The 23,225-nt window shown below is 42.3% G+C and overlaps 1 protein-coding gene across 1 annotated transcript in view; it reads left to right on the top strand.

The window, feature by feature from the left end:
• The first annotated feature begins 7,887 nt into the window (after nt 1–7,887).
• myt1lb (myelin transcription factor 1-like, b) overlaps nt 7,888–23,225 on the top strand; it is a 153,769-nt gene continuing 138,431 nt past the window's right edge. Inside the window, exons 1-4 of the mRNA XM_034675869.1 lie at nt 7,888–7,961; nt 16,492–16,628; nt 17,922–18,415; nt 20,315–20,383. The gene's annotated coding sequence lies outside the window, so the exon portion shown is untranslated. The remainder of the gene's footprint in view (nt 7,962–16,491; nt 16,629–17,921; nt 18,416–20,314; nt 20,384–23,225) is intronic.

Genomic DNA, 23,225 nt, shown 5'->3' with positions numbered 1-23,225 from the left:
CCCTCGTTGCATGTGAGTGTTTTGGCTTCACTTTTTGCACAATGGGAAGAGGTGGAGACGCTTCATATATCTTTACAGTCAGTCGATGTAGCAGCAGCTGAATCTGTGTGTAGAGTCTCAAACAGACAAAGCGTACGTTGACTCGATGTCCTCTCTGCTTTTAATGAAGCGTTGTTCTCCTTTAACGATATTTGTTGTGCATACGGAGAAGAATCATTCTTCATACAGCTTTCAGAGCAACTAATTATAGTGAGAAGAATGACATGCTTGGAAGAATGTGTGTGTTTGGTGTCTTGATGCATGAAATAAACCACTGTGCTCGTTGATGGAGAGATCTGGATGAGGAGTTTCATAAAGGGGGCTCGATGTAAAACAGCTGTTTACGCTTCTTTCTTTCATTTCCTAAATGTTTGGAGCTTCGATACGCTCCGGAAAACAGATGTACTCGTATGTTATTCCTCTGGAACGAGACGGAGGGAAGTAAATTGATCTGAGGGAGATTAAAAAGTTTACGTGTCGTGTTGGGCATCGATAATAAAGGTAAACAAGCAGCAGAGTGCAAATAACAACAAGCTTTCCTCTGCTCGACATTTACCGAGAAGCAACCGCAGCTGCTGATTAACGCTGAGTCTGACAATGATTTATGTGTCTGCTGTGTGTATGTGTGAGTGGGTTTGACCACGTGTGTTGGCATGTTCTCCTCGTATGTGTTTGTGTGTGTGTCTGTGTGTGTGCGTCGGAGGAGGAAATGAGGTGACCTGCAGCTTGTGAACGTGCTCCGACAGAGTGCCGCGTCAGATGTCTGGGGAGAGTCGGCCAATCAGTTCTCCTGTCTGTCTGCAGGTCCAGCTAAGGCCCAGACACACACATGCACACACACACACATACACACACACACACACACTCACATGCACGCACCAACATGCAAGGATGGAGCACAGATGTATGAGCACACTTAAATATGAAGCACATTTTCAAGCTGTGGGCACATGCTAATAAAATATACGCACTGATTAATTTGCATCTCATATGCACACACACACACACACACACACACACACACACACACACACACACACACACACACACACATCCATACACACACACACACACACACACAGACAAACACACACACACACACACACACACACACACACACGGTGACTCAGACACTCAACTCTCATTGACAGAGACTGATGGCTGTGCTGCTCTCCATCACTGCACTCCTACATGTGTTTTGTATGCAGATGGTGGAAACCATCTGCAGCTATACAGATATCATGCTGCTACAGGAGCGAGTCTGTGAATCATAGAGAGAGGAGGAGGAAACAGGAAGCAGGAGGTATGGAGGGAAGAAGGAAAGGAAATAACTCAAACAGCCGGGAGGAACACGGGAGAGAGATGAGGTGAAAGCGATGAAGACAGAAATACTTCACGGTCTCAGAATAGTCTCCTAACACGTATGACTGTAGATTCAATTAAATGCCATCCATGCAGTCTGGTCCTTTCACCATCGAGGAGTTGAAGGTCATCGTAATCTTTCTACATTCTTGGCAGTTTTGGGATGAACTGAGGGATGTCTTACGGCTGCTGCTGCACCGGTCTCTGTTCAGCAAACCCAACAGCTTTCACGTGAAGCATTCAGCAAATGTGCACGCGGCTTTGTGTGGAAGTAAAAGAAAACTGCTCAAACAAGGAAATAATAAATATACCTGCTGACAAGGTATTTTATTGGAATTGGCAACCCATGCTCTTATACAGTCACAGGCCGAAGTGTCCACCTGATCCGCCGTTCCAGCTCCGTATTCTCTCGTCCATCAACATCCACCGGTTGTGTTTTCAGAAAGCAGCAAAGAGCAGGACCGCCGGGCAGCTGCAGTCATGTGACCGAGGTTTTCCCACGGTAATTACTGAATAAAGGATTCTCCTCCTCCTCTCCTCATCCATGTTGTCTTTCTGGTCCTCTGAAAACCTCTGACCTCTTGACTCCAGGCCTGGCTCCACTCATCATGACGGTTTGTTGTTGTAGTTAAGTGAAATAGGATCTGGTGATAACACAGAGTGTTTTATTCTGAAAATTAACTGGATGTTTTCATTTTGTTTTGGTGCCTGACTTCCTGTCCTGCTCCATCTGCTCTGTTGAGATTGATGCGTCGTGCTCCGGCATCCGGCAAACATAGAAGTCTTGTGTATCTGAGCTGGAGGGCTGCGACCTGACGGATTAGAGACACAGCCGGAACACAACAGAGCAGATCCAGTGGAAGTTAACAAATTGACTAGAAAAGAAACCTATCAGATCTGGTGCTATGACAGTTCAGAGACGGACCGGACACAGATCCAGTTGATATGAAGACCTAATGTCATCATCGAGTTAGACTCTGCTTCCCTCACCTTCTTGGATATTTATGTAAACATTACAGTGATTATTGCTGTGTCCTCTCTACATCATGTTGTGCATCCTTCCTTGATTAGGAGCTTAAAGGAAGAGGAGAAGAGGGTGAAGAGGATATGTAGGAGGCAGTGAGACAGGAACATGTTGCTGACCCTAAAACTCTGCTCCTGACACGAAACATAAAACAACCTTTTTGAAAACACACTCACTCATGGACTCTAATACTCCCTCTAACACACACCCAGCAGCAGGTCTGTTCAGCACTAACAGATCAGGAGCTCTCCACAGTAAACCCCAGCAGGTAGACTCTGCAGACGTTACAGCAGCAGCATATCAACACACACAGGATCACACAGCAGACCAACAGTCTGGACCCTGCTTCAACCCGAGACCGTCCGCACAGCCGAGGTCCTGCACCGTCAGCTCTGTCACAACACCACAGCTGTGACAACTTGAAGTATTTCAAAGAGCGGTTGATTCTTTTGCTTTTTTATTGAACTGCAGTTGTTGTACTTGGGTTAAAATATAAAAAACCTTTGAAATGTTCCTTTAACCCCAAATTAAGAAGCTCACAGTGCTGGAGTACCCAGAATTCCATCTGGATCAGATCCAACCCAGTATTTCCCTCCAGTCAAAACACCTGTGTGTAAAATGAAGTCATTTACAGTCTCGGGTGTATCTGAGTTTGCTGCAGAGGGGCCCCCCCGCAGCCCGCCGTGCTGTAGATCTCCTGATCCGTCCTCTAAGGAACGCCTGCCGCTGACTCTGTCCGACATCACACAGAGACCTTATGTTTAAACCTGCACTGCAGCTGCACAGAGGAAAACTTGTCCTTCACTTCCTCCAAACTCTGCAGCAGAAAACACAGCAGCGTCCCACCCTCCTCCTGCCCGCCTTCTGTCTCAGCTCACACTCTCAGTGAGGGAGGAGCAGGAGGCTGCTCCCCTCATGAATAGTTGAAATCCTCCATGCAGGGGTGCATCCGAGGTCCGTCTTCCTTAGGGTTGCATACATCATGTTGCCGTTTTTTGTCAATGCCTGTGTTCATGCTCAGTGCTTTGGGTTGTTCATGGACTTGAATGTGAAAAGTAAGCTTTCCCGACCCCTGACTTTGTACCCCAAACTTCACACGGACCACCATGCTGTCTATATTGAGGTTAAGACATCCAGGATCAATAGAAAAGCTCAAGCAAGCCGCCCCCCGCAGAAGAACCAGGGCTGGATTCTCTCAACAGATGTCTGCACAGCATGACAGTCTTTGAGGTGACGCTGAATCCAAAATCTACCATCCTGAACTCCAGGGCACCAGACCCTGCCCGCCCTGAAGAGACTGAACAACTGGATGAGACATAATCCTTTACAAAGAGGGGGAACTAGTGAAAGACATGATTGGTTTGGGTCCTCGCTGTTTTACTCAAAGGCAATCTTTAAGATCCTTTGTCATTTTTTAAACCTGAGCCCTGAATTTAAAGATTTTAAGTTACATTAATAAAAGTTTTTAAGACTTTTCTTGGAGATTGCTTCAGCCGAGAAATGAGCACTTTGAGATCATCCTTGGGTCAATGCACCTGATGACCGAATGTCAACGATAAAAGATCTTATATTGGGAAGAGAAAGTGCTCGTGAAGTTGCAGAAGCATAATATGATAAACAACGTCAAAGTATAATCAGCTAACTCTTATAACCGCTTATGGCCAAATTCCCCCTGATCCGTGTCTGGTCCGTCTCCGATCTGTCACGGCACCAGATCTGATATGTTTCTATTCTAGTCAATGTGTTAACTTCCACTGGATCCGCTCCGTTGCGTTTCGGCTGATCCGGCAGGTTGGAGCCCGCCGGATTAGATACACACGGAGAGTAAAAAACAATGTATCTACACGATGCTCCATGAGAAAGGAGTATTATATCCTCCAACAAAAACACAGCAGCTCTTGATTGGGTCTGGCTACACAAGCAGAGGAACCAGTATGTATTCAAACAGGTTGCTAAGACCTGTAGAAGCCTGACATGTTGTCTGCTCAGACTGGGACAGAGAATGCTTTAATTATCCCCACTCCTGCAATCTTCTGTGCTAAAGAGAAGTAGATGCCTTGTAGCTACGACGGACATCTACCTCTGCAGTTGCCCAGCAGGACTTCATGCCCTCCCCCCTCCTCCCTCCTCCCTCCAAACACACACACCTGCATGGACTAGCAAAGACCCCCCACCAGAGCGACAGAAAGAGAGGACGCGTGTTAGAGACACTGGAGGTCTGCAGGAGATGAGGATGGAGGGAGAGAGAGGTTATGATTGCCAGCCAGCGTGTAGCCGGTAATTACAATGTTGTGTTCACTCACTCACACTCTCCATCTCTCTCGCTCTCTCTCTCTGTCTCACTCTTTCAGCCATTCACACCTTCCTGTCTTACATGCCGATGTGCTCAAGGTTAATGGAGAGTCGGGGGTGATTGACTAAATAAAGACACAGACTCCTTTGCACCGACACAGGGAGACTGTGTTAGTCATAGTAACCATGGCAGTTTCTTTATGTGTTATGAGTTAATGTATTTTCTGCTGGAACAACAGAGGAGAGGGATCCGTCTCCTGCTGTTTGTTGACCTGCTGACTCTGCTTCTACGCTGAATCTGTTCTAAAGACACATTTCTTCTGCTTAGACTCTCTTTTTAGTCTTAGGGTAATGTGCCTGTGATTTAAATATGAAATGTATTTAATGCTTTCTTCAGAGCAATGCAAAAACATCCAAATATTGCTGTGTTTCATGTAATTCTGTTCAGGCATTCAGAAATATGTAAGATGAACTAAAATGTTGCATTGCTAGATGAAATGATGTCTTCTTATTCTCTTTTAAGGCAGGCTCTGCATACAGAGATTGGAGAACAATGAAATGGTCCAAGATGTTGCATGTGGTAAGCTTTAACTACGTGAGATTTTAAAACACTCATTTCAATGTGAAGCTGAACACAAAAAATAGCCTCCAAGTCTGTGTGCTGCAGGGAGTATATTCATACTCTGAGGCAGTTCAGAGTTCTTCACAGAGTAATTAAACAAAGTAAAATAACCAAATTAACATTTAAAAAGAGCAGAGAGTAAAAGAAGATTCATCAAAATAATTCAAATGTGTTTAAAAACAAAAGTGCATTATTCAAAGAAATTATAAAGATGTAGTGCAGATCAGTGTGTGTCTGACGGAGGGCAGAGCTTGGGACGTGAAGAGGAGCGGTTTGAGCTCAGACTTGCATCTGGTCACACAAGACTGCAAGGTTGTTTCCAGTCACTGTGAAAGTTTGTAAACTGGAGCATCGTGAAACAATGTGGATGCATTTAGGTGCATGCATGAGACGGCTTTTAACTAAGACATCCACGACTATGTAACACGTAACAGCTGCTCTGGCCCTACTTGACTAGAGAAGTCAGGTGATGTTATAGAAAGAATCATTACCATCTTTTTATGACCCATAGATGCAACAAATATGTTAAGCAATGACTGACTGTGTATTCTAATTCACGGAATGATCTAATTTAGCGTTTCTTTTAAAGCTCCAGTGAGTGACTTTCTGTTTGTGTTGACTTTGGCGCCCCCTGTGGACAGAGCAGTACTTCCTGGCTCTTTGCTGACCTTGTCCTGTGCATGTTTAGATGTTTTCAGAGTAAAAGACATCCCACTCTGCTTCTTTGAACCATAGACTGTATAAATAATGGATGTATTATCCGTGACCTCACCCATCTGTTTCGAAACTGCCATGTTATGAAAAAATTCACCCCCGTACAGTGTGTGCCGATTGAGGAATGAGCTATCCAGACTACACTTGTTTTTTGAACCAGACTGTAAACATGTTTATTTCTGCTTGGCTTTCTTTGAATTGGTGTATATGTGGTTTCCGGTACTTCTGGAGCCAGCCTCAAGTGGACACTCAAGGAACTGCAGTTTTTTAATGCTTCTGCATTTGCTTCAATTCTCGCGGCTGCCGGTTTCCACCTTTAAACAGACAAAATGCTCCTTTTAAAACTGCAAATAAAAAAAAGCGTACTTTGTCTGATGCCTATCCCATGAGAGGAACTACAAAAAAATTTAAATAATGCAGAAATAATCTTGTCAGTGATTGTAGCGTGTGGTTTGCTTGGTCATTAAGAGGGTTCACTGTTAACTTCAGCCTATTTCATAGTCACTAAAACTCCCTACTGAGGCTTTAAGTAATTTTTGGTATAGTATTGATATTTAACAGCTGTGAAATGTTCCTTTTCTCTGTCTTGTGCTGGACGTGTAGCACAAAGTGACTGGCTGATTTTTGTTGTTTGTATGTTTTCATCAAACTTCTGCTTGTCAACAAAATTAGAGCTCTACAGCTTCGGCTTGAAAATCCACTGGTGTTTCAGTGACAGATACATCTGTCACATTGGACATTATAATCTGATCATTGGTTTATATAGAGGAGTGGTTCTCAACTGGTCCAGCCTGAGGACAAACCACCCCCTCGTTTCTGAAAATCAGGACCCAGATTTCTGAAAGTTTTGTTTACTGGAAGATGAAAACCAGCGTCAAACATGTGTCCTTCAAAATAAATGTGCTCTGAGACTTTTTGCAACATCTTTCTTTTCAGCAGCACCCTGTGAATTACTCTGCGACCCACTTTTGGGTCCCGAGCCGGCAGCTGAGAGCCACAGATCCAGAACATATCGATCAGGTGAGCTCACATTTCTCAGCCTGGTTGCTGTGCAGTTTGTATTTTTGTGCGTTGTCTCCATTATTGTACTTTGCACAGACCTGTCAACACATCAGGTAATGTCTGAGAGATGGGAACAAGGTGAAATAGTGAGTGTGTGTGCACATGTGTGTGTGTCTATGTGTGTGTGAGTCATACCTGCAGCCACAGGATTCATTATTTACACGAGTGGTCAAAGTAGGGCAGCCCGGCCTTTAAGCCACCTCGCTGAGGAGCTGAAATCTTCTTGTGTCTCTCACACTCTCTCTCTCTCACCCCGACCTTCTCTCCCCTGAAATCATTCTACCTCTTTACACCCCTCTCTTTCTTCTCACCCCTTTCATTTTCCCAGCCTCCCTTCCTCTCATGCTGTCTCGTGTTTTCCTCTCTCATCTCTCTCTCTCTCTCTCTCTTTCTCTCTCTCTCTGTCTCCCACTTTGCCGAATCTCTCTGCTTTGCTTGATTCATCTTTCTCTCCTTCACACACACACACACACACACACACACACACACACACACACACACACACACACACACACACACACACACACACACACACACACACACACACACACACATGTACGCGGGCTGCTCTACATGAGTGTGTCCTCTCCTCTTCCTTTCTCTCCTCCCACTCATTCACCCCAATCTCCATCTCTCCCCTGCCTCTCACTCATTTTTATTACTGTCACAGGAGCCTTCCTCTCTCTCTCTCTCCCTCTCTCTGTGTCTGTGTTTATGAGCAGAGCTATATTGAGAGTGTCTGGCTGGCAGACACAGAGGAGAAGAGGGGGCGAGAGTGCACCATGAGGCTAGAGGAGAGAGAGGCTATCAGAGGCAATAAAACAGAGACCCAAATAGGACAAGGAGGTGAGTGGCAGGTTTCAGACTTACGGGATTTCTGCAAAAACAGGCGACCGAGCACGGAGAAACAGTCATCAAAGTAATGAAAACTTATGTTTAGCAGAAAACAGAGATACTAAACATGGGCAAAGTTCACCATAAAGAATAAAGAATTAATGAATATATCATGTGATTGCACGTGATGTGTTATGTAGGATTTATTCAGAGGCACATGAAGACAGATGTCTTTAAAAATGTCTAAGAGAGAAAGACGGAGGCGCTGATCTTTGGATAAATAAATCCTACTTGTTTGTGGGACCTTATGGTTTAATTTTTACTGGACCTGCCGGTGTTAAAAACCCCTGCATATGATACCACTGCACCAAGTAAAAGAGCTGATTGAAGGAGCGTGAGACGTAAAGCCCTGAGGAATGAAAACCATCGGATGAGTCATCTCGATTTAAGTTTGGAAAAAGACAAAAAGCCTGCAGCATTTAGGATCTATTAAAGTTGGAGGTGGGTGTGAAATGCCAGATATAGTGACTCATTAGCTCAGGAGTTTGTTGTGCATGATAATCAGAGACACACTTCCTTATAGACAGAAGCACCAGGACTTGAGGCACTGTTAAGAAACCTGCAGAGTCCTATATGGTGCAGATAGAGCTCCTTTTTTTTTGATGTGTGTATTATTGATGAGTTCTTCAAAGAGAGATACAGGTTGAGTCAAAAAAACTGGGACCAAAATCAGACACATTTTCAAGCTATCAGTCTGTGGCAGCTGCACCAGCCTGCGCCCACTAGTGTTGTCTTTATTTTGGGTCACATCTTACACTTTGAATCTGTTTCTCCCACTGCAACCTCTGGTGACGAATAATGATGCGTAAGTGCAAAAAACTGCAGTCCCTCATGTGTCCACTTGAGGATGTCTCCTGAAGAAAGGCTCCTGCTAAACCAGGGATCAAATCAAAAAGCTTCTTGCTGTTAGGCAACAGAGCTAACCATTCTAATCATTCTAATATTTCTATGTTCAACAAGTCTTTTCCTGTCTTATAATCAAGCCTGTGTCTGTTTTATAAATGTGAGAATTCGAATGCATTTGCAGAAGTAAAAGAAAGTGAAGTAAGGCTCCTTCAAAGGCCTTCACAGTCATCAGATCTGAACATCCTTCACCCTTTAGGAAAACAGATCTTCAGTTTCTTTATCCTTCAAAGCTGCTGAGTGGCAGCGGAACAAAACATCTAAAGGAAGATTGATAAGTCATATATTGTTTTGTGCAAACTTCAGAATCAGCTAAGAGAGATCTAGTTACGTCCGTCCTGCAGCATCAGGCAGATGAGCCGATCATGTGTGTGTTTGAGTGTAACAACTGTACGGTTTTTGCTTCTGTGATTGAGACGGCGGTCGAATCAGAGAGAGAGAAGATGGTGAAAACACTCCCCAAGGTCAGTTAACGGAGGAAAAAACATCCCACTCCAGCACATCTCTCAATCTCCCTGCATCATCTGAACACTTCATTTTCGTTCTCCTAATTCTAAGCAGTGAGAGTTCAATTCCCCATCTTGGTCCACAGCCGTGCAATAATCACTGTTTTCATCAGGACCACTGTGGCTGTGGCTCCAGATTAAATAATGGTGCAAATAAATCAGCTCTGTAATCAGACGAGATGAAGCGTCAGTGTCTCTGCATCGAAACCTCTCATTCTTGGCAGATTTTTATAGATTCAGTGAAACAACTTTATGAGGAGGAGAATTTTTGCTGCTTATTGAACACACATTTTTTTTACTATGTAGTTCTGTGACAAAAAACATAACATCAGATTGGTTATATGTACAGCTAAAGTGGTTCAGATTCCAAGATCTAGAGACTATAGGCACCGCATATAAAGCCAACATGGCCGCTTTAAAAACTGATCTTAGTGAGTAGAATGGAATGGAATGGAGCGGAATGGAATGAGAGCAGGCAGTTAAACCCTGGACAGATGTGTGTGTATCATGGTATTTAAAAAGCAGAAAGGCGGTTAAACCGTTTCTTATTATCTTAAAACAGCAAAGATTAGCCTCAGCCCTTTTTGATATACGGCTTTAAAATTTAGCCGAGAATCTAAAATTACGCCCGAGCACTTCACCTCTGTCACTCGTTTATGAAGTTCACCTTTAATTCTGACATTCAGCAGTTCTGTTGCAGCTAACCTTTTTCTGCTCTGAGGCGGTCCCAAAGATTTTCTCAGTAACGTTTGCTTTTATTCACATTATCATTAATTTTGAAATCAGGAATTTCTCAGTGATATTTTATATTTATTATTTATTTTTATTGGTTTTATTGTTCATTTAATTTTACTTATATTTGTATTTATTATTTTTTATATATTTTTACTCTTCTCACTGCAAGCTTGAAACTAAAATGTAAAAAAAATTGTATGTAATAAAAATATTTAAAATCTATAATTATGAAATTTGATGACATATCTACTTCCATCTCTTCAATCTCTTCAATCTGACTCCAATACCTTTTATTACTTATTTATTTATTTATTTATTTTTATTTAGTTAGTTAGTTAGTTGGTTAGTTAGTTAGTTAGTTAGTTTGTTAGGTAGTTTATTTTTTGGGGCATTTTTGCCTTTGATGGACAGTTGCAGAGAGACAGGAAATGTGGGGAGTAGAGAGTTTAGGAAGACATGCAGCAAATTAAATCAAACTTGCAACCTCTGCAACGAGGGCCACAGCCTACATGGGGCGCACTCAGACCGCTAGGCCAATGCCTCCCCTCCAATACCTTTTTTATCCCTTCATCCATTATCTGTCCCGCTTGTCCCATTCGGGTCACTTGGATTAAACCTATTCCTTGGTGTCATTTAGCAAGAGGTGTGGTACATCCTGGACTAGTCACCAACCAGACATGCATAATGACAGGCAATTTAGAATCCCCTGTTCACCTATCAAGCATGTCTTTGGACTGTGGGAGGAAGCCAGAGTACCAACAGAGAACCAAGTCATGCATGGTGAGAACATACAAGCTCAACACAGAAAGGCTCTTCTTCCAAAACCAGAGTTTGAATCAGGAACCTTCTTGCTGTAAGGTTTGACGTAGTGAATGCATAGAGGCTATAGTCTTCAAAGCAGGCAGCCTGGGTTCTTTGCCCTTGGGCGGCTGCAGCTCAATGGTAGCATTGGTCATCTCTCCTTGAAGAGTCGAGGTTTGAGTCCAGGTCTGTCTGTCCGCATGCTGTAATGCCCTTGGGCAAAACACTGAACCTCAAACTGCCCCCAGCAGCTGTGCCAGCAGAGTGTGAATTAAAGCCCATTAACAAACGTCATCCTCTGCACTCTCCTCTGAATAAAAGCACAAACTCTTAGGTTTTGGGAATGACAGTCTCATCATGTAGGATCTCTTATTAGGAGGCGTCTTCGTTTGAGCTCTTGCAGGCATGCCAAACCGGTGCAAGACCCCAGGGTAGACCCAGATCACACTGGAGGGAATACACAGTCTATCTTGTCTGTTTTAGAATACAAATAAGAGCTAGAAGATGTTGCCAGAGGCGGACTGGACAACCATCTTGCTGCAGCACACATTCTGGACCATCAGATTCTCGTCCAGCTTGTGTGCAGCTCATTCAGAGCAGGTATCTCATTGAAAAGTTTTTAGTCTTTGTAAAAGAAACGGATCAAAGATATAAACTCTGAAAGCACGTAAGATTTTTCAAACCATGGCAACTTGTAACTGATTCATAAACAGAACTTAAATAAGGGATAATGTTGAGTGAGTGGGTTGTCCGAGCAGAAAAGTAGCCTCCAGTTTTTGTGTCTTTAACCTCTCCTGCCTTCTCTCTGCTCTCTCTGTTTTCTTGGTTTTCCCATTGAAACACCAACACCAACTACAAAATTTACTGGGCATCTTTTTGCACATTGATATGATCGCAGTCAGTCCACCAGTAGAGCTGCATCCTTACTTTGACGCGTCTTTCATTCTGTCCTTGTCCTTGTCTTTTCACCTCCCTGTGCTCCTCCTCTCTTTTCATTTCTTTGCTGCAGCTCATAATCGTGAATTTAAAGTTTTGAGCTCTCCAATAAGTAATTCAAATGTCCTCTTTGTTGCAGAATGCTAAGAGAAACTTTTGCCACAGTGCCAACAGGCAGTGGTGCAATGTGCCTTACTCTCTGTGTCAGATTGATTTGATTTGAAATGTGGGATCAAGGTGCATTGATCGATTAAAATCAAGTGTCACAGCCTGTAATAAAGCATTATAACATATTGATAATAAGGCTGCAGGTTACCAGTCATAAACCCTGATTTATAGTCTGGTGTTACAAACCAAGCGCTCGTATAGAAACATTAAAAGTCACTTAATTAACGAACACGCTCGTTTGACATCAAACAGTGAACCCTGAGTGGACGGCCCACTTTGCCCTACAGACTCAACCCAACTTTCTGAGGTCTTCACTTGTCCCCCTTCCACCCCCTCCACCCTCACTCTATCCCATCAGGGACGGTTTTGATTCACAGGACTGACAACCTTATTATGCGGTGCACTTATTATTGATATTACGCCGCAGAGGCGCGGTTGCCATGGTCACCGAGCGAGAGACATTTAATTTTCTCTCCTCCATCATCATTATCTATGGGGCCATCTGTTGTGGAAAATGAATTCAGCCTCATTTGCATGACTGATAAGCACATTCTTTATCTGTCCCACAGAAGGTCATATGCCATGGATTTGGGGACTAAAGAGAGGGAGAGAGAGAGAGAGAGAGAGAGAGAGAGAGAGAGAGAGAGAGAGAGAGAGAGAGGAGGTGAAATGATGCGTGCTCTTACCTCCATGAATGAGGTAAATGGTGTGTGTATGTGTGTGTGTTTGAGGGTCTGTCAGAGCGCGGATGTGTGCATGTGTCTGCATAATGCATGTACACGTAATGTTTATGTATGCCCCCTTGTTTATACCCATGCCATGGCTTTGTTCTCATGTGGGTGCTTTTGAATTTACATAAGCGTGTGTGTGTGTGTGTGTGTGTGTGTGTGTGTGTGTGTGTGTGTGCCATCATAAAGTACTTTGTGTTGGAGTGTCTATGTGGAGCATGCAGGTGTATGTTTGGAGTTGTAGTCATCAGAGCAGCTTGACAAAGTGATGATGTTTTATTTTCTTGATGGGTTACTCCAGGGTTTCATTGAGTGCACAGACTTTCAGACTTTCAGACTTTCAGACTTTGGTTTAATGTTTGTATCAAAGCTGTGACGATCTTTAGCCAATAGAAAAAAATACAAAAACTATGTCTTAAAGATGCAGATCCTTTTTCGAATGCTCTCTCAAACTCAGTACTTGAAGTACGGAGGGTATTTAAGAAGTTCCTCACACGGTTCCTCGTCCAAGGTGAATGTTCATGCAGTAGAAACAGCTGGCGACAACTTTCAAAACATAATTCCTCATTCAGTCTACTGATATCAAATTGACCACTGCACCTAAAGTTAGTTGGGGTAAAGTATTGGATGAGGTTAGACCAAACGGCAACCTCCGGTCTAAAAATATGAAGCCAATGCGGAAGTGCCAAAAACTAAAGTAAACTGCTGTTCATTGAGGATCCGCTTGAGGCTGCCTCAAGTACTGGAAACCACATACACACCAATTCAAAAAAGCTGATCTTTACAGCAGAAATAATGAATATTTTAATGCTCAACAGTTACTGATATATTTATTAGGATGGAGGTTAAGGCTAGCCAAAAATTGGGCTAAAAAGAAAATATAGTTACAGAAAAAATTCTGTGTCCTGAACAAGAAGAGTTTGATGTTGCTGTGGTGGCAACACGTCAATCACAGGTAGCAGCGCCCTGATTTATCCTCTATCTGACAATGAATGGTCTACTGTGTTGAAGAACAAGGCTGGGAACACACAACAAATGTTTACCCAAATAAAGATTTGTAGTTGGGTCATTTTCTCACACACTTTGACAAACTTCTTTTTGTGCTTGTTGAAATCTCCCCCTGCTGGCTGTAAAAGCAAATGCAGGTTGGCATCATCTGCATTTTATTCAGTTTCCAGAGCAGAGGTGTAAATATTCTTCTTGAATGCAGCCTGTAGTCCTTGTAAGTATAGAAATACCAACTTGCGTGTGTATGTGTTGGCGTGTTTATCCCCTGAAGTCCGTGCTGTGTGTACATGTGTGATACTGCTGTGTGTGTGTGTATGCAGGTAAAGAAGCGGCTCCCCAAGGGCCTGTGTGTGAGCTGGTCTTTCATGTCTGGCACATTTGTCATCCCATTCCAAAGACACCTCTCTCTCTCTCTCTCTCTCTCTCTCTCTCTCTCTCTCTCTCTCTCTCTCTCTCTCTCTCTCTCTCTCTCTCTCTCTCTCCCTCTCCCGCACACACACATATACAGAGCACCATACTGTACATAAGTAGGCTGCAGCTTGTTATTCCTCCCCTCTCTTACTCCCAAAATGCCAGCAATGCAACCTCTCCTCCTTCATACATCTCTCTCCGGTCCCTTAAGGCATCACTCCTTTTCTTCTTCTTCTTCCTCTTCCTCTCCTCCCCCCCTCACCCAACCCGCTCTTCTCCCTTGGTCCCACTGAACAACAAGCCTTCACCTTCTCCCACGCTATCGTCTCCAGTCCCCAAACACACCGCTTCTCTTTCTCCTCCTCTTTTGGCTCGAGCTGGCTTCCACTCAGCAGCATCCACCCCTCCGTAACCTCCACAACATCCCTCTCCCGTGCTTCCTCCATCCCTCCTGCAGCTCTGGGTTTCCCTTCTTCTTTAACTTTTTCCATCTCTCTGTCTGCATTCAATCACTCGCTTCAATCTCACTCATAACTCAGGGAAGAAGTTGCACTGTTGTGTGTGTGAAAACTTCCCACGTGTGCTTGGAGTATATCTCTTAAAATAAGTGTGTGAGTGTTACACTTTTTCATATTTAAGTCTATTTTAAATGGAATATTTTGGCCTGCAAACTTTATGCCACATATGCAAGACTTGTGCTGAGAATATGTGATTTAAAATTTGCCTGCTAATAGTTCAAGTGCTTGAAATGAATCTTAAGAGGTTCTTATTAAAGTCTCAAGAAGACTCCTCAATTATGACGCCCATATATTAACCTCTTCAATTAATCTACTTTTAAAAGTTTAATTCTGAGATCATGGGCAAGTTTGTTGAGTGATTGTTTTTAATCTGAGGCATGCTAAATTTGAGAATACAGTCCCTCTCATATGTTAATGTCACAAGCCTCATGTCTTTGCAAAATGGAGTCATTTAACTAAGTATAAAAAGTTAAACTAAATTTCTGTTAGTGTTATTTCCTTTCCTGCTTCAGGTGAAAATTTCCATGGAGAAACAGGACTCATATGACCTCTCTACATTCATAGATTTGGATCAAAGTAGGTGACTCAAGCATAATGAAACTGCTGGATTGCCAGAAATAATCTTGCATTATTAGCTCTTTGCAGAGCTACATGATCCATCTCAGCAGGTGAAGTTCGCTCAGTTGTCAGAGGTGAATGTTTGAATCTTACCGGCCAAAGAATTGTTCTGGACTTTTTACATTTTGACCGAAAAAACTTAAGAATTTAAATTTCATTTAAATGTAAAAAAAGCTGATCTGGACATGTTTATGTTTAGGATAATCTTTGTAATTAATCAACACAAGGACAATATTCAGTTTGTAGTAGGATTAACCTGATCGTATATCAAGTTTTGTGAAAGGGACTTAGTTTTCATGAGGTCCAAGATTTGACCCTTTTAAGAAAATGTTTGAATTTCTTTTACACAAATTACAAAGAACATTTAAGAATACATTGGAAAATAAGCCCAATCTTTTGAGACAACTCGTTTAAAGAAACATTGATAGCCTACATATTGGAAACTGAGTCTACACAAAAAGGTGTATATATATATTTATTTTGGGGGTAAAGGAAGTGCTTGTGTTCCCTCAAATGTAACTTGTAAAAGATTACCATCACTGAAGGTAAGGCAAAATATTTAAAGGATACAGTGTACAACAATAACTTACTTTATTCCACTGTATGAGTATAAACATCAGTAAAGTCTTTTTGGTCAAAACTTTTATCAAACAGGACCTGGGTGTTATCACTGACTAACCCCACCACCCCAATACTTAATTATTGTAGGTGCATATTTATTTGTCCAATTTATAGGCTATAATTTCCTTTCTTGAGTTACCAGCCAATTGTTTATCATTATTATCTAATAAATAAATAAATAATATATGAAACATATATAAAATGTTCCTCTATATAAGAATTACATTTTATCTTGAAACTCCTTTTGTAAGCAACACATGCTGAAATCTTGAGGAAGAAGTTCCCCTTTATTCCCCTGTTTAGCCTCAGACTTATATAAAAATATCAAAGTATCTTGTTTGCTTTCTCCCCTTTTAATTCCTCCCTTACCCTTCTAGTCTAGAATCAAAGCTCCCTCCTTTCAGGACCACCCTGTACAGACCTGTACAGACTCTCCTGTCTGTCTGACTGCTGTGGTCTCCGGCAGCGTTTCAGCACCAGGAGCTGTCCACCGGCCTGAACTCAACCCTCTCCTTTTTGTCCCTCTCAGGCTTCCGTAGCCGGCTGTTGACACTTCAGCTAAAAGTTTGCCATGTGTTGAAGCATATCAATATAATATAAAAGACGTATGATAAAGCTCTGAAGCTTTTTACTGACACTGAACTGTCAAGACTCTTCATCTATCCGGTAAGTTCACTGAAAGAAGTTAAAATTTTTTAAAGACTGTTAAGCTAGTAAAGCTCTTTTAACGTTAGCATTTTATGTTGCTAGCTCATGATACATTAGTCAGTGTTAAGCTAAATGACCATAAATTCAATGAAAACTGAATTATTTTGTGATAGTTTTAAGTTAGTTTTTAAAACCTATTTTATTGTCATTTTAATGCTTTTATTTGCTTATCCATTTATATTTATTTATCCTTGAAAAACCTCTTAAACAATGTTTTACTGGTCTAATGTCCCACCACTTCATTCTGTTTAATTGACGTGTATTCATTTTAACCTTTTGCACTATATTTTGTTTTGCATTGTTAAAGTTCCTCCTCCCTGTCTGTCAAAAGGTTTACTTTGTGATTTGAACCATGCTTTCTTTGTCAAAGCACTTTGTAAACATTTGTTTCTGCACAAATTGTGTACAAAGCTAGGAAAAATCTCCTCCCAGGAAATATTCAAAGATTATTCTGTGAAAGAGAGAGGGGTTATAACTTCAGAGGGAAGTTGAGATTAAAGATGATGAGCGTTCCGACCACAAGGAGAAGTTTTTGTATTTCATTCTGTGGTGTTAAACTGTGGAACAGTCTCAATATGGAGCTACAGCAATGTCTGAACATTATCCAGTTCAAGAAGAAGTATAAAGAAATGATTTTCATGAGGTAAAAGGAGGAAGACTAGTGCTGAGAATCACGAGGGGTTTACTTTTGTTTGTTGGTGGAAATATGAAGATAATATATGAAGATTTGACTTGTGGGATTGCACTCGTGTAATGGCAGAAAATAGTGAATAGAGGGGTGGGATTAGATAAGTTTTAACTTCTTCCTACTCCTTTTTGCACATGTAAAGTAAATTGTTTCACTGCTTGCTAATATTGATTTTGTTTCCTTTGTAAAACTGTTTCTTTCTTTTTTTTTTTTGTATGTTTGTATAACTTTTTCTTCTTTTCTGCTTTTTTTTCTTGTATTTTTACTTTTACGTGTTCAAAATAAAGTCATCAAATCAAAAATCAAATCAAAAGGTGCTATATAAATGAAGTTATTATTATTATATTAAGCTAGGTTTTGCTCACCAGGTTTGCACAAAAATTAAGCTTCATTAATTAAAAGTGTTGATATTTACCTGCTTTGGGCCTTCAAAACAACCTGCCAAACCTGACCATGACCTCTATTTCTGTAGCTTCCTAATCTTATTATATTACATTTACATTTTAGTGCATATTTAACAATCTATGTTTTGTCATCTGGTTACATGCTCTTCCTGATTTCAGAAAAGTATCTTCAGTGACCAGACTGTGAGCATCTCCAAAACTGCAGCTCCTGTGGGGCGTTCCTGGTCTGTAGTGGTCCGTACCTACCAAAAGTGGACCAAGGAAGGAAAACAACTGATTAAGGTCATGGGTGGCTGAGGCTCATTGATGTGTGTGAGGAGCAAAGGTTGTCCCGTGTGGTCTGATCCAGCAGAAGAGCTACTGGAGCTCAAACTGCAGATAAAATGAATGCTGGTTCTGATACCGGTGTCCAAACATGTGCATCACAGTGTGTCATATGTGGGTCTGTGTTCGTCTCTTACTTTCCTAGATCTCAATCCAATGGAGCATCTGTGGGATGTGCTGGACAACCAAGACCGATCCATGGAGGCTCCACCACCACCACCACCTCCACCACCACCTCAACCTCCAAGATTTGAAGGATCTGCTGCTAATGGTTCCAGATACCACAGCCCACCTTCAGATGTCTGATTCAGCTCAGACGTGATCAGAGGGTGGGTCTACACTATATTTATCCAGGTGGTCATGATGTTAGGGCTGATTGGTGCACATGGAACACAGTTATTATACATATTTTTAGCTGCATGGGGAAAAATGTCCACTAATGGTTCTTGATCTATGACCAGGTCAAAGTGACATGCATTACACAACAGTCACACAATTAGTCGGCAGTAAATGTAAACCACACAAGCCCAACAATAATTGTCTATACTAGGGATACCACAGTTCTCAGTATGATATTGTTTGGTAAAGCATGTGCTGTTCGAAAGATGCTTGGGAGATTTGGTATTTTTGGTTCTGCTATAATTATCTGCCATGCATTATATTCCTATCTGAAGTGGCTCAGATTGTTTGTGTCTGTGAGTCCAAGCACTGGGATGACGACACTCTTCCTTTCCTATCACTATGGGCTATGCTGCAGGCAGGCACATCCAATGAATGGCAGAATATAGCACAAAGCACTGAAAGCACTCTTAGCAGTTGTATTTAGCATGAATGTGGAAAAATATGCAAAATGCTATGAAGCCAGATTTGAAGGGAAAATTGGATCGGATGTTGTTTAAAAGTCAGAGTTTTTAGTATGATAAGCTGGCTCTCTCTTAGTCCAGCTAGATCACTATGCTAATTCACTTTTCATAGCTATCCTGATCGGCACCAGGTTATGGCCAGAGTTTAGCTTTAAATAGGCTGAAAAGCTCTGTCCTTTCAGTAATTACTACAGCAATGTTCTTTGTTGGTGATTTACATCCTCAGCTAAACAAAATATGTATTTAGAAACATTTGAAACCATCATTTCGCATAATTAAAGCCACGAAACAAAGCCATGCATTTACAATAACACATACTGTATGAATCCAATCAAAGCCTCTGCATTCAGTGTATATATATATATATCATAATGCATATGTTAATTTGTTTATTATATATCATATAACACACCAGGAATGTGTATCGGAGGTTGTTTTTCATTTAAAGTCAAATAAAGAAATTGTTTTGGAATTAAAATCTAGTTTTTTTTCTCTGACTGTTCCTTAAAAATTCGCCCAAACAGACCGGACTGTCAGAACCGAACCAAACTGAAGCAAAAGCGTGACATAAACAAACATATTGAACTACAGGCTAACTGCGTTGTTGCATCTACGATAGCTTTTAAATCCGTAATGAAGCACTGCTTTTTGAGAGCACATGAAATACCCATGAGGTGTCAGCTTTGACGTTTTCTTTCAGCCTTTCAGCCGCTCACTGATTCACATTGTTAGTTCACTTTGAGGGAACCCAGCGTTTAAAAAAAGCCTCACAGGTTTCCACAGTGTGTGTTGCACAGCTGTCCTTGTGAGTCTTCTGGTTGTGTGCTGATCCACGAGTGAGTATGATAAAAACAAGACCTGCTCAAACATTGATTTCTTACTGGTAATCCTAACGTGTCATCATTCTTCTAATTACTGGTGCTCTCCTCATTGGGGCTCATTTCTCCCCCTTTTGTTTATTTGTTTAAGAATGTGGGCTAAATTAATTGTGCTTGATTGGCATTAACATAGCCAAATAAGAATTTGAAATTGCTAATATTGAACGCCTCGAGGGCATCTGTGTCTCAACCCACCAGAGTACTTATCATGCCTTATTCCTGCACTGCCTGGCAGCATTGTTGGAAAGCACAGAGATTGTTGGTTCTGTAAAATACTGCTATATGACATTAGATTTGTTTACTGTGACGGGGAAGATCAAAACAATGCGCCTCTCATACATGTATACTGAATCAGAAGAGCTCAACATGGGCCACAGTCTGTGAGTGTTCTTTTGAATATTTATGTGTAAACATGAATTTATTTGAATATGTTATTGCTTGTCGCTGTCAGATGAGCATATGAAAGTCTCTCCTCCTTTGCCTATAGGATGCTGCTGCAGTTTCAGCTGAGTCTCCCCCACTGCTGGAGAGAGAATGAATTAGCACCTCTTGTCCGGTAAGAAATGAACCTAATTTATAATCTAATTATGATGATGTCTCAGGGAGCAAATTAGCATTCTTTGTGTTTGCATATCTGGGTAAATATGGAAATCATCACCTTGTTTTTCCCATTTTCATTCACACTAGAGTGCACATCAATGTCACCGTCTTTATGGTCCCGCTATGATTATATTGTAAATATTGTCCCCTGTTTGCGAGCAGTGCTCATCACTGAACACATGGCTACAACTACCCTGTTTCAATACCCATTCATCTTCTGCACTCTTAATTCTGGTGCTCAGCCAGCCTCGAAGCCTGGAACGAGGGGGAAAAAGTGTTAATTAACAGCAAGCCAGCCAGCGAGAGACTTCCTTTAAGTTTGTATCCTGTTCCTCTGTCAGCTCTCTGAATGATCCCAGGCCAAATAACGCGCACGGAGCCACGAGTGGAGCTCATTCTGCCTCTTTTTAAAGGCACAAATTTGTGTCGTTCCCATTTGAAATACATGCACTGCACATGTTCCACATGGCTCGCTATCATCCCCATCCCTCCCTCCTCTTCCTCCCCTTCCCTCCCTCCCCTCCTTCCCTCCCTCCCTCCCTCCTTCTCCACCCGGGGCCCGTGGGAAGAACTGACTCTGGGAGCAGACAGTCTGCAGCCCTGAATAAATGTATAAGAGGGAGAAGAGGAAGGGAGGGCATATTAGCAGGCAGAGAGAGAGCAAAGGGAGGGAGAGAGAACATATTGAGTGTTGGAGGACATACATGCACAGTGTACAGAGAGAGTGAGACACACAGATAGAGAGAGAAAGAGAGAGAAAAGGAGAGAGAGAGAGAGAGAAGGAAACTGGTACAGCTTATAGAAAGGAGAGAGAGCATTTTAGCTTCCGTCAAACATCTCTCCCTCTCCTCCCAGCACAAACACATGCTCATACACACTCCCACCCTCTCATCCTGACACACACACACTCACAGACACACGCACACATACATACACACACACAGACACGATTGCTTTAGGGTATACCAGTCGGCTTTGGCAGTCCTCTCCTTTGTTGTTTTTGCTTTTGGTTAGTCTCAGCGGCAGCGCGGCGTGCGCCTGAATCGCTGGGTGGGTGCATGTGCGTGTGTGTGTGGAGTCTGCGAGGCGGCGTGTGAAGGATGCCACTAGCAGTACTCGGGTAAGTCAGCTCCTTCCTTCCTTCCTTCCTCTTTCTGCCTTTCTTTCTTTCTTTTCTTTGTGCTTGTCTTTCTTTTTCGTTCTCTCTGATCTGCGGTCTCTCCATCTCGCTTGGGATGCTTCTCTCCTCCTACCGTGCACACCCACTACGTACAGCTCTCCTCTCTTTCTCTCTCTCCCTCCCTCTCTCTCTCTCTCTGTGCTCTCTCTCTTCCCCAGTGTCTCTCTTGGTCTGCGTTACACCGTCTCCTTATGACTGTGCTCTCGCCATCCCTCCTTCCCTCGCCTGTTCCCTCCGCTCTCTCTCTCTCTCTGGCTCTCTCTCTCTCTCTCTCCTCCTCGCTCTCTCTTCAGGCTGCGCCTCATTGGTGTGTCCTGATTCCCTTTTTCCATTAGGCTCCAGGCCCATTGGTCGCCCGCCTTCCAACCATTATCTCTACTCTACCAACCCCTCTGTCATCCTTTCTCCCTTCGCTCTCCCTCCTTCCCTCGTTCCCAGTCATCTCTCAAGTCGTAAAAATGATTTGCATGCAGGAGGAGAGCACAACTTTGCAGTGAGCACAGTGAGTGTATTTTTTGGGGGGAGAGTAAAGGAGGAGAAGTAAAAGAGGAAAGGAGAGGAAGTGCGTTCTGGAGAGCAGGAGGAAAAGTTTCAAGAGAAGACTGCAGTTGGTAGGTTACTTCTTCTTGTTTCTGGCGTCTCATTGAAGATTTACCATTTGCTTACGATCTTGCAAAGATAAACGCTGAGTGGGGACTAGTTCAGCTTTAACCGGAGACAGGTCAACAATTAATTTGTCTTCATCTTGGTAGTTCTTTATCTGGCGGTGTTTGATTCTCTGGTGTTCCTGATGGTTCTGAAAGGTTTGTTCATGCGATCTTAAGATGCTGGTGCAGGGAGAAAAGTAGCCGCTTGCTGAAATGATGTCTCTAATTCAACTATTGTTCTTGTCTTAGTTGTTCTGATATGGAGAGTTTTAATTTTGACCTTCAAGTACAAAATGTTTGCCTTGTGAAACGCATCTTTCTTTACAAAGTTGCGTGCAGAGGTAGAGGTGTGACGGTGGAATGCATTTGAAAGTTTACTCAGTAAGTTTTTATGCTCCTGCTGTGGATTATGCTGCGCCGCAAACTTCAGCTGTGTTGCAGACTGAGGATAGTTCTCTGGAGAAACCTCTCTTGAATGAATGAACATGCAAATTGTACGCTTCTTTCATTGCAATCATAAATGAATCAGGATCCCATGAGCATATTTTTTTACATTTTTAAGCTTTTGGAAAATGTCTTTCACATGTGCAGCATCTTCTATTTGCTGTCACTCTGAGCTGTAGGAGGTGTTGAGGATGCATCCAGTGAAGGATGGAGCTGTGACTGCCAGAAAACAATTAAAGTAGCAGAAACAGAAAGAAAGCTGATGGAGGGAAAGGAGGAAATATGAAGTTGGAAGACATCCTGAGTTCCCAACTTCGAACACAGGAAACTCTTTGGTTGTGATGCACACACACACACACACACACACACACAAACACACATACATACTAGTCCCCTAGGTTTATATTTCATCCTACACACACAGTGTGTTCTCTTTCTCTGCATGTAAGAAAAAAAAGACAATGCAGATGTTGTTGTTTGTGCCTGCCCGTGCTCCCGTGGGTGGCATATACTGTACACACACAGCA

The sequence above is a fragment of the Notolabrus celidotus genome, chromosome 22 (assembly GCF_009762535.1).
Source record: "Notolabrus celidotus isolate fNotCel1 chromosome 22, fNotCel1.pri, whole genome shotgun sequence".
NCBI lineage: Eukaryota > Metazoa > Chordata > Actinopteri > Labriformes > Labridae > Notolabrus > Notolabrus celidotus.
Note: the sequence above shows the minus strand (reverse complement) of the source record. Positions and strands in the feature narration are given on the sequence as shown.